Source organism: Sapajus apella, unplaced genomic scaffold (assembly GCF_009761245.1).
Source record: "Sapajus apella isolate SASKATOON/1434 unplaced genomic scaffold, GSC_monkey_1.0 scaffold776, whole genome shotgun sequence".
Taxonomy (NCBI): Eukaryota; Metazoa; Chordata; class Mammalia; order Primates; family Cebidae; genus Sapajus; species Sapajus apella.
Window position 1 is genome coordinate 759 of NW_022437702.1, and position 10,971 is coordinate 11,729.

Genomic DNA, 10,971 nt, shown 5'->3' on the forward strand with positions numbered 1-10,971 from the left:
TGGAGTGCAATGGCGCGATCTCGGCTCACCGCAACCTCCGCCTCCTGGGTTCAGGCAATTCTCCTGTCTCAGCCTCCTGAGTAGCTGGGATTACAGGCACGCACCACCATGCCCAGCTAATTTTTTGTATTTTTAGTAGAGACGGGGTTTCACCATGTTGACCAGGATGGTCTCGATCTCTTGACCTCGTGATCCACCCGCCTCGGCCTCCCAAAGTGCTGGGATTACAGGCTTGAGCCACCGCACCCGGCCTTAATGCACTACTTTTAAGACAAGTAGTTTAAATGATTTTGCTGTGTTGAGAAAAATGAACCCAGGAAGCACAGTTTTATTAAAATTTGTCAGATAAAATATACTTTTACATGCTTAACACTTTTCTAAGGGAAAATATTAGTCTTAATTTTTTTCATGAGCTGGGTGATGAAGCTCTTTAACCTGAAGTTCACTATGCCTCATTTTTTCATCAGGCTTTGGGTAAGTCTTATCAAAAAAGACCCTCTAGGGATGCTGGGAGAATAAATGATGCAACTGACTTCAGGGCCTGAAAACAAAGGGACCCAATAAATATTTGCTGAATGAATCATTATTTTATTCATTATTATTGCTATAGGGAGCATACTGCACTAAAGCAAATTCCTACTAACACTTGATGCCTTGAAATTTTGAGAAAAATATAATACTCCAACTTATTATTTTTTTTTAACAATAATTCTACTCAACTTTCACGCTCAAGTTTTTGAGCGTCCCTTTAGCGTGAAAGAGACGCAGTGGCTGGAAATGACCAAGCAGTTGGAGATCTCTTTGCCGCATACCTGGGTTGCACTGTCCAGACAGCCAACTAAGTATGCAAAGGGCTTCAGGCAGGACATCGTCTCCCAGGGCTGTACAAGCCCACCCAAGCCATCTACCGGGGGCGGGGCGAAGTCCTGACCAGATGCAGGGTGAAGGACCCCGCCCGCGAGGTACGAGAAACCCGTTTCATCCCAAAGTGGGCCAGCGGGGCCTGGTCATCGCTCCGCAGCACAGAGCTGACTCAGGACGTGGGGAGGAAGGAAAGGCACCTGCCGCGGTGTCCACCCTGACACGCTCCCCAAGATGCAGGTTATCTGTGCCCTCGCCTAGAGAACACCTCCTTTCCCAACGAGAGACAGCCCCAAAGTGGACGAAGCCTCACTCCCGCCCCCGCTCCACTTCTATCAATAACACCTATTCCCTGGAGGTGCCCTGCGCTTTAGTTTGCAAAGAGCTCTGACATATGGACCCACTGCCGTGGAGAGGCAGTCCCGCAGGTGCTCACTTCATAGAGGGGAAACAGAAGCACGGCAGTGAAAAAGGTTTCTGGGGGATTTGGGAGCCGCAGGGGGGTCGGGAGGGTTCCGCAGCAGGACCCTTACTCTCACCACGAGGGTCCCCGAGCTCGCTCCGAACCACCCGCAGGAGGACACTACCCGCAGCGGCTACCGCCACCCCGGCCCCCATCCCTCCAGCGCGACCCCCAACCCAGACGCCCCGGCGCCGGCCACTTGGGCAAATACCTCTAGCCATGGTCCCACTCTGTCACCGCCTGGAATCTCCCGGGAAACCCGGCTTTCGAAAAAAGTTGCAACAACTGCAGCCAACTGCTCCGCCGGACTCCAGCTGCTCGACCGGATTGGTGCCGCCGCCCGCCTCTCCGCAGACTGCCCTTCCCGATAGGTGAACTCGGAGGGAGGCACCGCCCTACTCCCCGCCTCGTCGGCGGGGGCGGGTCCAGCAGCCTCACTTTCTACAAACGCTTTCCCGACAGGTCCCGGCGGAGGAGATGGGAGGGGGTTTAAATTTGACCGTCTCCCGGCGTTGGTTGGCTGTGGTGGAAGACACCCGAGCTGCCATTGGGGGGACCCAGACTCCTCCCCCTTCTGCTGCTGAAGCTCCGCCTCCGGAGCGTGAGTCGCCGGGTGAAGCCCTGGGCTCTGAGCCTACCGGATCTGGGACTTCCGGTTCCCTGCGGGCTTGACCGGAACCCGACATTTGACCCCTGGACCTCCCCTTATGAGCCGGGAAACCTGAGTAGGCCAGCAGTTTGGCAACTCCAGCACCCGGACCCCTCCAGCATTTTGATCCATTCATTCTCAGGTTTGAAAGGTTTAGGCCAGGCCAGGCGCGGTAGCTCACGCCTGTAATCCCAGCATTTTCGAAGGCCGAGGTGGGCAGATCACTTTAGGTCGGGGGTTCGAGACGAGAATGGCCAACATTGAAAAACCTCGTCTCTATTAAAAATACAAAACTAGCCGGCCGTGGTGGCGGGCGCCTGTAATCCCAGCTACTCGGGAGTCTAAGGCAGGAGAATCACTTGAACCTGGGAAGCGGAGGTTGCGATGAGCCGAGATCGTGCCACTGCACTCCATCCTGGGCTACAGAACGAGACTCCATCTCAAAAAAGAAAGAAGAGTTTATTGAATATTCCAGTATTCAAAACCCTCAGGAAGAAAAACAAAAAAATAAATAAACCTCAGGCAAAACTCCGACCAACTAACTGGGTTAGTGGGAAAACCTTCCAGGACCGCAAATATCCTAGTACTTCACACCCACGCATTTTACAGATGGGGCAAAAGGGGAAGTGGGTCACTTACTTGCCGCCCAAGGTCAGCCAGCAATGTAATTGCAGGGCAAACACTAAATGGCTACCTTAACCCCAAGGAAGAAAGTATGCACTGTTCCCCTCTCAGGGAGGGGCTCAGTCATTAAGTCCCAGAGAAGCAGTTGTTCAGGAGAGTCATTGCTTTGGACTCAGGGAAAGTGTCCAGTAATGCTTTTGCCTGGAGCCCCTCCCAGAAGTGTGGGACGAGATCACTCATCCATCCTCTCTTTGGTACCTGAAAAGGTTTTGGATAGCCAACCATTGCCCAAGGACCCCGCCAAAGCACCAGGAAAATAGGAAAGCAAAATAAAGTGATATATGTGAAAGCACTGGGAAAGGTAGAAAGGGATACTTTTGTCACACAGTCACTGTGTCACTTGGCACGTCACTTCAGCTCTCTGTCCTTCAACTTCCCTAGCTGTCAAATGAAGGAGCTGCTGCCATAAACTCCAACGTGCCTTACAGCTTCCATAAATACATAGGGGTGTTTGCTTTCTCCGAAATTTATGAATTCAGCATTCATTGAGCACTATGCCTGCTGCTGTTTGGGATCCCCCAAGGATATGGCTGCAAAGACACAGCTCCTTCCCTGCATTATTTAGGGAAGAAACAAGACATTATTTAAAAAACTGTTTTATTATTTTTATTTTTTTTTTAGGTTTTCCCTATTTATTTATGACAAATAGGCCACATCTGCGATTCTCTCCAGTCAAAAGTTCTTTGAGACGATGCCATCAGCCTTGGCCAATCGGAAAATGGAATCATCTGACTCACCCATCCTACGTGTGGCCCCGCAGATAGCGTTAAGTTTTAAACTGGCCGTTAAACCTATCTGTGATCTTGTCAACTTTGGCCACGTTCATCTGGATGGATGCGTGGTCCTTGGCACCGATGATGCGGTTGCTGGCGGAGCATTTCCGTGGCACGTACAGGTCCACGAACTTGCTGGCGTCGTTCTGCATCTGGAGGCCGCGCCTGCTGCCACCACACCGCTCTCGAGTAGAGAAAGGAAACGGCGTGTCACCCGGCAGAGAAGTCGGCTCATTTTATTATTTTTTTTTGAGACGGAGTTTCCCTCTTGTTACCCAGGCTGGAGTGCAATGGCGCAATCTCGGCTCACCGCAACCTCCGCCTCCTGGGTTCAGGCAATTCTCCTGCCTCAGCCTCCTGAGTCGCTGGGATTACAGGCACGCACCACCATGCCCAGCTAATTTTTTGTAGTTTTAGCAGAGACGGGGTTTCACCATGTTGACCAGGATGGTCTCGATCTCTTGACCTCGTGATCCACCCGCCTCGGCCTCCCAAAGTGCTGGGATTACAGGCTTGAGCCACCGCGCCCGGCCGGCTCATTTTATTTTTTAATTTTCTTTTTTATGTGACGGAGTTTCACTCTTTTCACAGAGGCTGGAGTGCAATGGTACAGTCTTGGCCCATTGCAACCTCGACCTCCTGGGTTCAAGCAATATCTCCTGCCTCATCCTCCCAAGTAGCTGGGATTACAGGCGCCCACTACCAGGCCCAACTAATTTTGTAATTTTGTTTATCTGCTAATAAAGACATACCTGATAATTTTGTATTTTTCGTAGAGATGGCGGGGGGGGGGGTGTTTCACCATGTTGGCCAGACTGGTCTCGAACTCCTGACCTCAGGTGACCTGCCCTCTTCAGCCTCCCAAAGGGCTGGGATTACAGGCGTCAGCCACCACGCCCAGCCTATTTTTATTTTTCTTGAGACAGGGTCTCGCTCTGTTGCCCTAGGCTGGAGTGCAGTGGTTCAATCTCAGCTCACTACAGCCTCTGCCTCCCAGGCTCAGACAGTTCTGCCTCAGCATCCTGAGTAGCTGGATTAGAGGCACCCATCACCATGCCCAGCTAGATTTTGTATTTTTAGTAGAGACAGGGTTTCACCATGTTGGCCAGGCTGGTTTCAAACTCCTAACCTCAATTGATCTGACAGCCTCAGCCTCCCAAAGTGCTGGGATTTACAGGTATGACCTACTGTGCCTGGCCCTATTTTTGTATTTTGAATAGAGATGGTGTTTCACTATGTTGGCCAGGTTGGTCTCAAACTCCTGGCATCCTGTGACCCACCCGCCTCAGCCTTCCAAAGTGCTGGGATTCTAGGCATGAGTCACCACCCCCGGACTAAAAGATTATTTTATTTTATTTATATTTTGAGACAGAGTCTCATTCTGTCCCCCAGACTAGAGTGCAGAGGAGCAAACTGGGCTCACTGCAACCTCCACCTCCTTGACTGAGGCAATTCTCCTCCCTCAGCCTCCTAAGTAGTTGGGATTACAAGCATGTGCCACCATGCCCATCTAATTTTTTTTTTTTTTTTTTTTTTTGACACAGAGTCTCTATTGTCATCCAAGCTGGAATGCAATGGCATGATCTTGGCTCACTGCAACAACCTCCGCCTCCTGGGTTCAAGCAATTCTCCTGCCTCAGCCTCCCGGGTAACTGGGATTACAGGTGCCCGCCACCACACCCAGCTAATTTTTTCTATTTTTAGTAGAGATGAGGTTTTACCACGTTGGCCAGGCTGGTCTCAAACTATTGACCTCAAACAGTCTGCCTGCCTCGGCCTCCCAATGTGTTGGGATTACAGCCATGAGCCACCGCACCCATCCAAAAGATCATTTTTATTTGTTTGTTTGTTTGCTTGCTTATTTGAGACAGAGTCTCACTCTGTTGCCCAGGTTGGACAGCAGTGGCGTGATCTTGGCTCACTGCAACCTCCACCTCCCAGGTTCAAGCAATTCTCCCGCCTCAGCCTCCCAAGTAGCTGGGAATACAGGCACCTGCTACCATGCCCAGCTAATTTTTGTATTTTTAGTAGAGATGGGATTTCACAGTGTTGGCCAGGCTGGTCTAGAACTCCTGACCTCAGGTGATCTACCCGCCTTGGCCTCCCAAAGTGCTGGGATTATAGGCGTGAACCACCTAGACCAGCCATTTTTTTTTTAAGACAGAGTTTCATTCTTGTTGCCCAGGCTGGATTGCAATGGCGTGATCTCAGCTCACTGCAACCTCTGCCTCCTGGGTTCAAGTAATTCTCCTGCCTCAGACTCCCAAGTAGCTGAGATTACAGGCATGTGTCACTACACCAGGCTAATTTGTATTTTTAGTAGAGATGGGGTTTCTCCATGTCAAGCTGCTCTCAATCTGCAAAAAAAAAAAAAAAGTGCTGTGATTATAGGTGTGAGCCATCGCATCTGGCCTATTTATTTATTTATTTATTTATTTGAGACGGAGTTTCGCTCTTGTTACCCAGGCTGGAGTGCAATGGCGCGATCTCAGCTCACCGCAACCTCCGCCTCCTGGGTTCAGGCAATTCTCCTGCCTCAGCCTCCTGAGTAGCTGGGATTACAGGCACGTGCCACCATGCCCAGCTAATTTTTTGTATTTTTAGTAGAGACGGGGTTTCACCATGTTGACCAGGATGGTCTCGATCTCTTGACCTTATGATCCACCCGCCTCGCCCTCCCAAAGTGCTGGGATTACAGGCTTGAGCCACCGCGCCCGGCTATTTATTTATTTTTTGAGACAGAGTCTCACTCTGTCGCCTAGGCTGGAGTGAAGTGGCATAATCTTGGCTCATGGGAACCTCCACTTCCTGGGTTCAAGCAATTATCCTGCCTCAGCCTCCTGAGTAGCTGGAATTACAGGTGCCCTCCACCACGCCTGGCCACTTTTTTTTTTTTTTTTTTTTTTGAGACAGGGTTTTGCTCTGTTGCCCTGGCTGGAGTGCAGTGGTGTGATCTCGGCTCACTGCAACCTCTGCCTCCTGGGTTCAAGTGATTCTCCTGCCTCCACATCCCAAGTAGCTGGGACTACAGGCACGTGCCACCAAGCCCAGCTAATTTTTTTGTATTTTTAGTAGAGATGGGGTTTCACTGTTTTACCCAGGATGGTCTCGATCTCCTGACCTCGTAATCCACTCCCTACTTTGGCCTCCTAAAATGCCGGGATTACAGGCATGAACCAGCGGGCCTGGCCCCCTAATTTTTGTATTTTTAGTAGAGATGGAGTTTTGCCATGTTGGCCAGGCTGGTCTTGAGCTCCTGACCTCAGGTGATCCACCTGCCTCAGCCTCCCAAAGTGCTGGGATTACAGGTGTGAGCCACCACGCCCAGCCCAAAAGATCATTTTAAATAGTGATTAATGCTATAAAGAAAAAAGGCAGGCCAGGTGTGGTGGCTCATGCCTATAATCCCAGCACTTTGGGAGGCCTTGACAGGTGGATTGCTTGATCTCATGAGTTTGAAACCATCTTGGACTGTACCCATGCTTCTACCCTGTTCTGTGATACCAGGGGAGTAAACCATAGTTCCCTGTTCTCAGTTATTGTTAGGTTCCTCCAATGAGAGTGGATACAAGAAGCCTGGGAGGCAGGAGGAGAGGGAACCTGTTCCTGCCTGTTTGTTATTCCTAGCCTGGTCCCCTCAGTAATCACACTTTGCCTCTGGCAGTGGCATTTGGTTCAGTCTTCAGGTTGTTTGTACATCCCAGAAACAGCCCCCTTGTGCTTCCAGGGAGGCACCAACAGCAGACCCTTCCTCGAGCTTTGAGTCCCAACTATACAGGGCTCTGGGTGGCCCAGCACCAATTTGGTCGTGCCTCCCTCTTTCTTCCTTTCCTCCCTTCCCATCTTCCCTTCCCTTCTTCCCTTCCCTCCTTCCCTTCACCCTGCCCTGCCCTCTTTCTTTCTTTCTTTCGACACAGTCTCACTCTGTCAACCAGGCAGCTGGAGTGCAGTGGTGCAATCTCAGCTTACTGCAACCTCTGCCTTCTGGGTGCAAGCGATTCTCCTGCCTCAGCCTCCTACATAGCTGGGATTACAGGCATGCACCACCACACCCGGCTAATTTTTTGTATTTTTAGTAGAGAGAGGGTTTCGCCATGCTGGCCAGGCTGGTCTCAAACTCCTGACCTCAAGTTATCTGGCTGCCTTGGCCTCTGCAAGTGGTGGGATTACAGGCGTGAGCCACCTTGCGTGGTCATGTGCCTCTTTCTCAGAGGGTTGAGAATGAGTTCTCTGGGGCTCTTCCTCCGATTTTGCTAGCTCTACTAACCACAATTTGTTTTCTTTGATTTCCAGCTTTGGAGGTGGTAGCTGCTTCCTGTAATTGTTATTTACGTTACCTCTGTGTTCCCTTTTTGCCTTTTCAGTCCTCTGTCACCTGTTTAATGAATTTCCTAAATTCTCTCTGTTTTCCTAACTGGACACTGACAGAAAGGCCCTAGTAAGACTTAGATTTTTATTCCACTCCAATGGGAAGCCACTAAATGGTTTTAAGCAAACGGTAGATTGATAGATTAGTAAATCTGTATAGTAATTTATTGCAAAGAGTACATAAATTATAAAAACTGACACTGGGCACTGTGCCTCATGCCTGTAACCCCAGCACTTTGGGAGGCCCATGCAGGCAGATCACTTGAGGTGCAAGCAAAACAAAAAATTAGCAGAGTGGGGTGGCATACACCTGTGATTCCAGCTACTTGGGATGCAGAGGCAGGAGAATCACCTGAACCCAGGAGGCAGAGGTTGCAGTGAGCTGAGGTGGCACCATTGCATTCGAGCCTGGGCAACAAGAGTGAAACTCCATCTCAAAAAATATAAATAAATAAATAAATAAGCCTGGGTGCAGTGGCCCATGCCTATAATCCTAGCACTTTGGGAGGCCTAGGCAGGCAGCTCACCTGAGGTTGGGAGTTTGAGATCAGCCTGATCAACATGGAGAAACCTGTCTCTACTAAAAATACAAAATTAGCTGGGCATGGTGGTGCATGCCTATAACCCCAGCTACTCGGGAGGCTAAGGCAGGAGAATTGCTTGAACCCAGGAGACAGAGGTTGCAGTGAGCTGAGATAATGCCATTGCACTACAGCCTGCGCAACAAGAGCGAAACTCTGTCTCAAAAAATATGGATAGGAGGTATGTAAATATATATAAATATATACAATTATCATGTTTGTTCTTTTTAAATAGAGACCAGGTTTTGCTATTTTGCCCAAGTTGGTCTTGAACTCCAGGTTTCAAGCGCTTCTCCAACCTCTGCCTCCCAAAGTGCTGGGATTACAGGCCTGAGCCACCATGTCTGGCCTAAAATTCCCCTTCTGTATATACACACATATATTAATATATTTAATATATATACACACAATATGCTGGCATGGTGGCCAGGCCTGAGCCACCATGCCTGGCCTAAAATTCCCTTTCTATATATACACAGATATATTAATATGTTTACTATACATACACACATAATATGCTGGCATGGTGGCTCACGTCTGTGATCCCACTACTTTGGGAGGCTGAGGCAGGGGAATCACTTAAGGCCAGGAGTTCGAAATCAGTCTGGCCAATGTGGTGAAACCTCATCTGTACTAAAAATACAAAAAATTAGCCAGGTGTGGTGGTGTGCACCTGTAGTCCCAGCTACTCAGGAGGCTGAGGCAGGAGAATTGCTTGAACCCGGGAGGCAGAGGTTGCAGTGAGCTGAGATCACGCCACTGCACTCCAGCCTGTGTGACAGAGCAAGACTCTGTCTCAAAAAAGTAAATAAATAAATAAATAAATAAGTGTGTGTGTGTGTGTGTGTGTGTTTATATATATGCTGGGAACTAAAGCACATGGGAGTAAAACAGTAGTGTCTGCCTCATAGGATTATTGTTAAAATGAAATGAGAGAATGACTATCAAGCATATGGGTATGTGGAATTTGAAGTGGTAGCCATTTAACAGTGAATAAAGTTGCAAAATTCATGAATCACTGCACTTTGGAGTTATTAATTCCTTTCCTGTTCTTTTCTTTGGTTTCCTCAGAAGGACAACAAAACTTGTCAATTAGTTAGCTTTTCAAGAGAGTTTCAATGGTCTGGCTTCTTGCCCTTGGAGTGCAAAGAATGAAGCAAAAGGCCAGGTGGAGTGGCTTACACCTGTAATCCCAGCATTTTGGGATCGCATGACACCAGGAACTGAGATTACACCACTGCACTCCAGCCTGAGTGACAGAGCGAGACTTCGTCTAAAAAAGTATGTATGTAAAATACAAAAAAAAAGCTGGGTGCGGTGGCTCACACCTGTAATCCCAGCGCTGCGCTTTGGGAGTCCGAGGCAGGTGGATCACGAGGTCAAGAGATCGAGACCATCCTGGTCAACATGGTGAAACCCCGTCTCCACTAAAAATACAAAAAATTAGCTGGGCATGGTGGCACGTGCCTGTAATCCCAGCTACTCAGGAGGCTGAGGCAGGAGAATTACCTGAACCCAGGAGGCGGAGGTTGCGGTGAGCTGAGATCATGCCATTGCATTCCAGCCTGGGTAACAAGAACGAAACTCCACCTCAAAAAAAAAAAAAATAAAACCACAGGAAAAAACATATATGTATATATGGCCAGGTGCAGTGGCTCATGCCTATATAATCCCAGCACTTGGAAGCAACATGGCAAAACGCCATCTCTAAATAAATATATATATATATGAGTATTAGCTAAGTGTGGTGGCACATGCCTGTGGTCCCAGCTACTTGGGAGGCTAAGGTAGGATTGCTTCAGCACAGTAGGTCAAGTCTGCAATGAGCCGTGGTCCTGCCATTGAATTTTAGCCTAGGTGACAGAGCAAAACACTGGAAAAAAAGAATGAACAAAAAAAGTTTGGTGTCATGACAGGTGCAGTGGCTCACTCTTTTAATCTCAGGACTATGGGAGGCGAAGGAGGGCAGATCACCTGAGCTCAGGAGTTCAAGACCAGCCCGGCAACATGGCGAAACCTCATCTCTACAAAAAATATGAAAAATTCGCTGGGCTGGGCATGGTGGCTCACGTCTGTAATCCCAGCACTTTGGGAGGCCAAGGTGGGTGGATTCCTTGAGGTCAGGAGTTCAAGACCAGCCTGACCAACATGGCGAAACCCTGTCTCTACTAAAAATACAAAAATTGGCCGGGCGCGGTGGCTCAAGCCTGTAATCCCAGCACTTTGGGAGGCCGAGGCGGGTGCATCACGAGGTCAAAAGATCGAGACCATCCTGGTCAACATGGTGAAACCCCGTCTCTACTAAAAATACAAAAAATGAGCTGGGCATGGTGGTGCGTGCCTGTAATCCCGGCTACTCAGGAGGCTGAGGCAGGAGAATTGCCTGAACCCAGGAGGCGGAGGTTGCGGTGAGCCGAGATCGCGCCCTTGCACTCCAGCCCCCCTAACACGAGGGAAACTTTGTCTCAAAAAAAAAAAAAAAAGAAAAAAACATTAGCCAGGTATGGTGGTGCAGCTACTTTAAGGCTGAGGTGGAAGGATGGCTTCAGCCCAGGAGGCAGAGACTGCAGTGAGTTGATATCACCATTGCAC

At 49.2% G+C, this 10,971-nt stretch overlaps 1 long non-coding RNA gene and 1 pseudogene across 1 annotated transcript; both read right to left on the reverse strand.

The window, feature by feature from the left end:
- Positions 1-308: 308 nt before the first annotated feature.
- Positions 309-1,781, reverse strand: LOC116546334. Its single transcript, XR_004266677.1, has 2 exons — positions 1,536-1,781; positions 309-541 (listed from the first exon to the last, which is right to left on the reverse strand). It is a non-coding gene; the product is annotated as an uncharacterized LOC116546334 (long non-coding RNA).
- A 1,479-nt stretch (positions 1,782-3,260) lies between these two features.
- Positions 3,261-3,669, reverse strand: LOC116546333 (annotated as a pseudogene).
- Between the last annotated feature and the right edge of the window lie 7,302 nt (positions 3,670-10,971).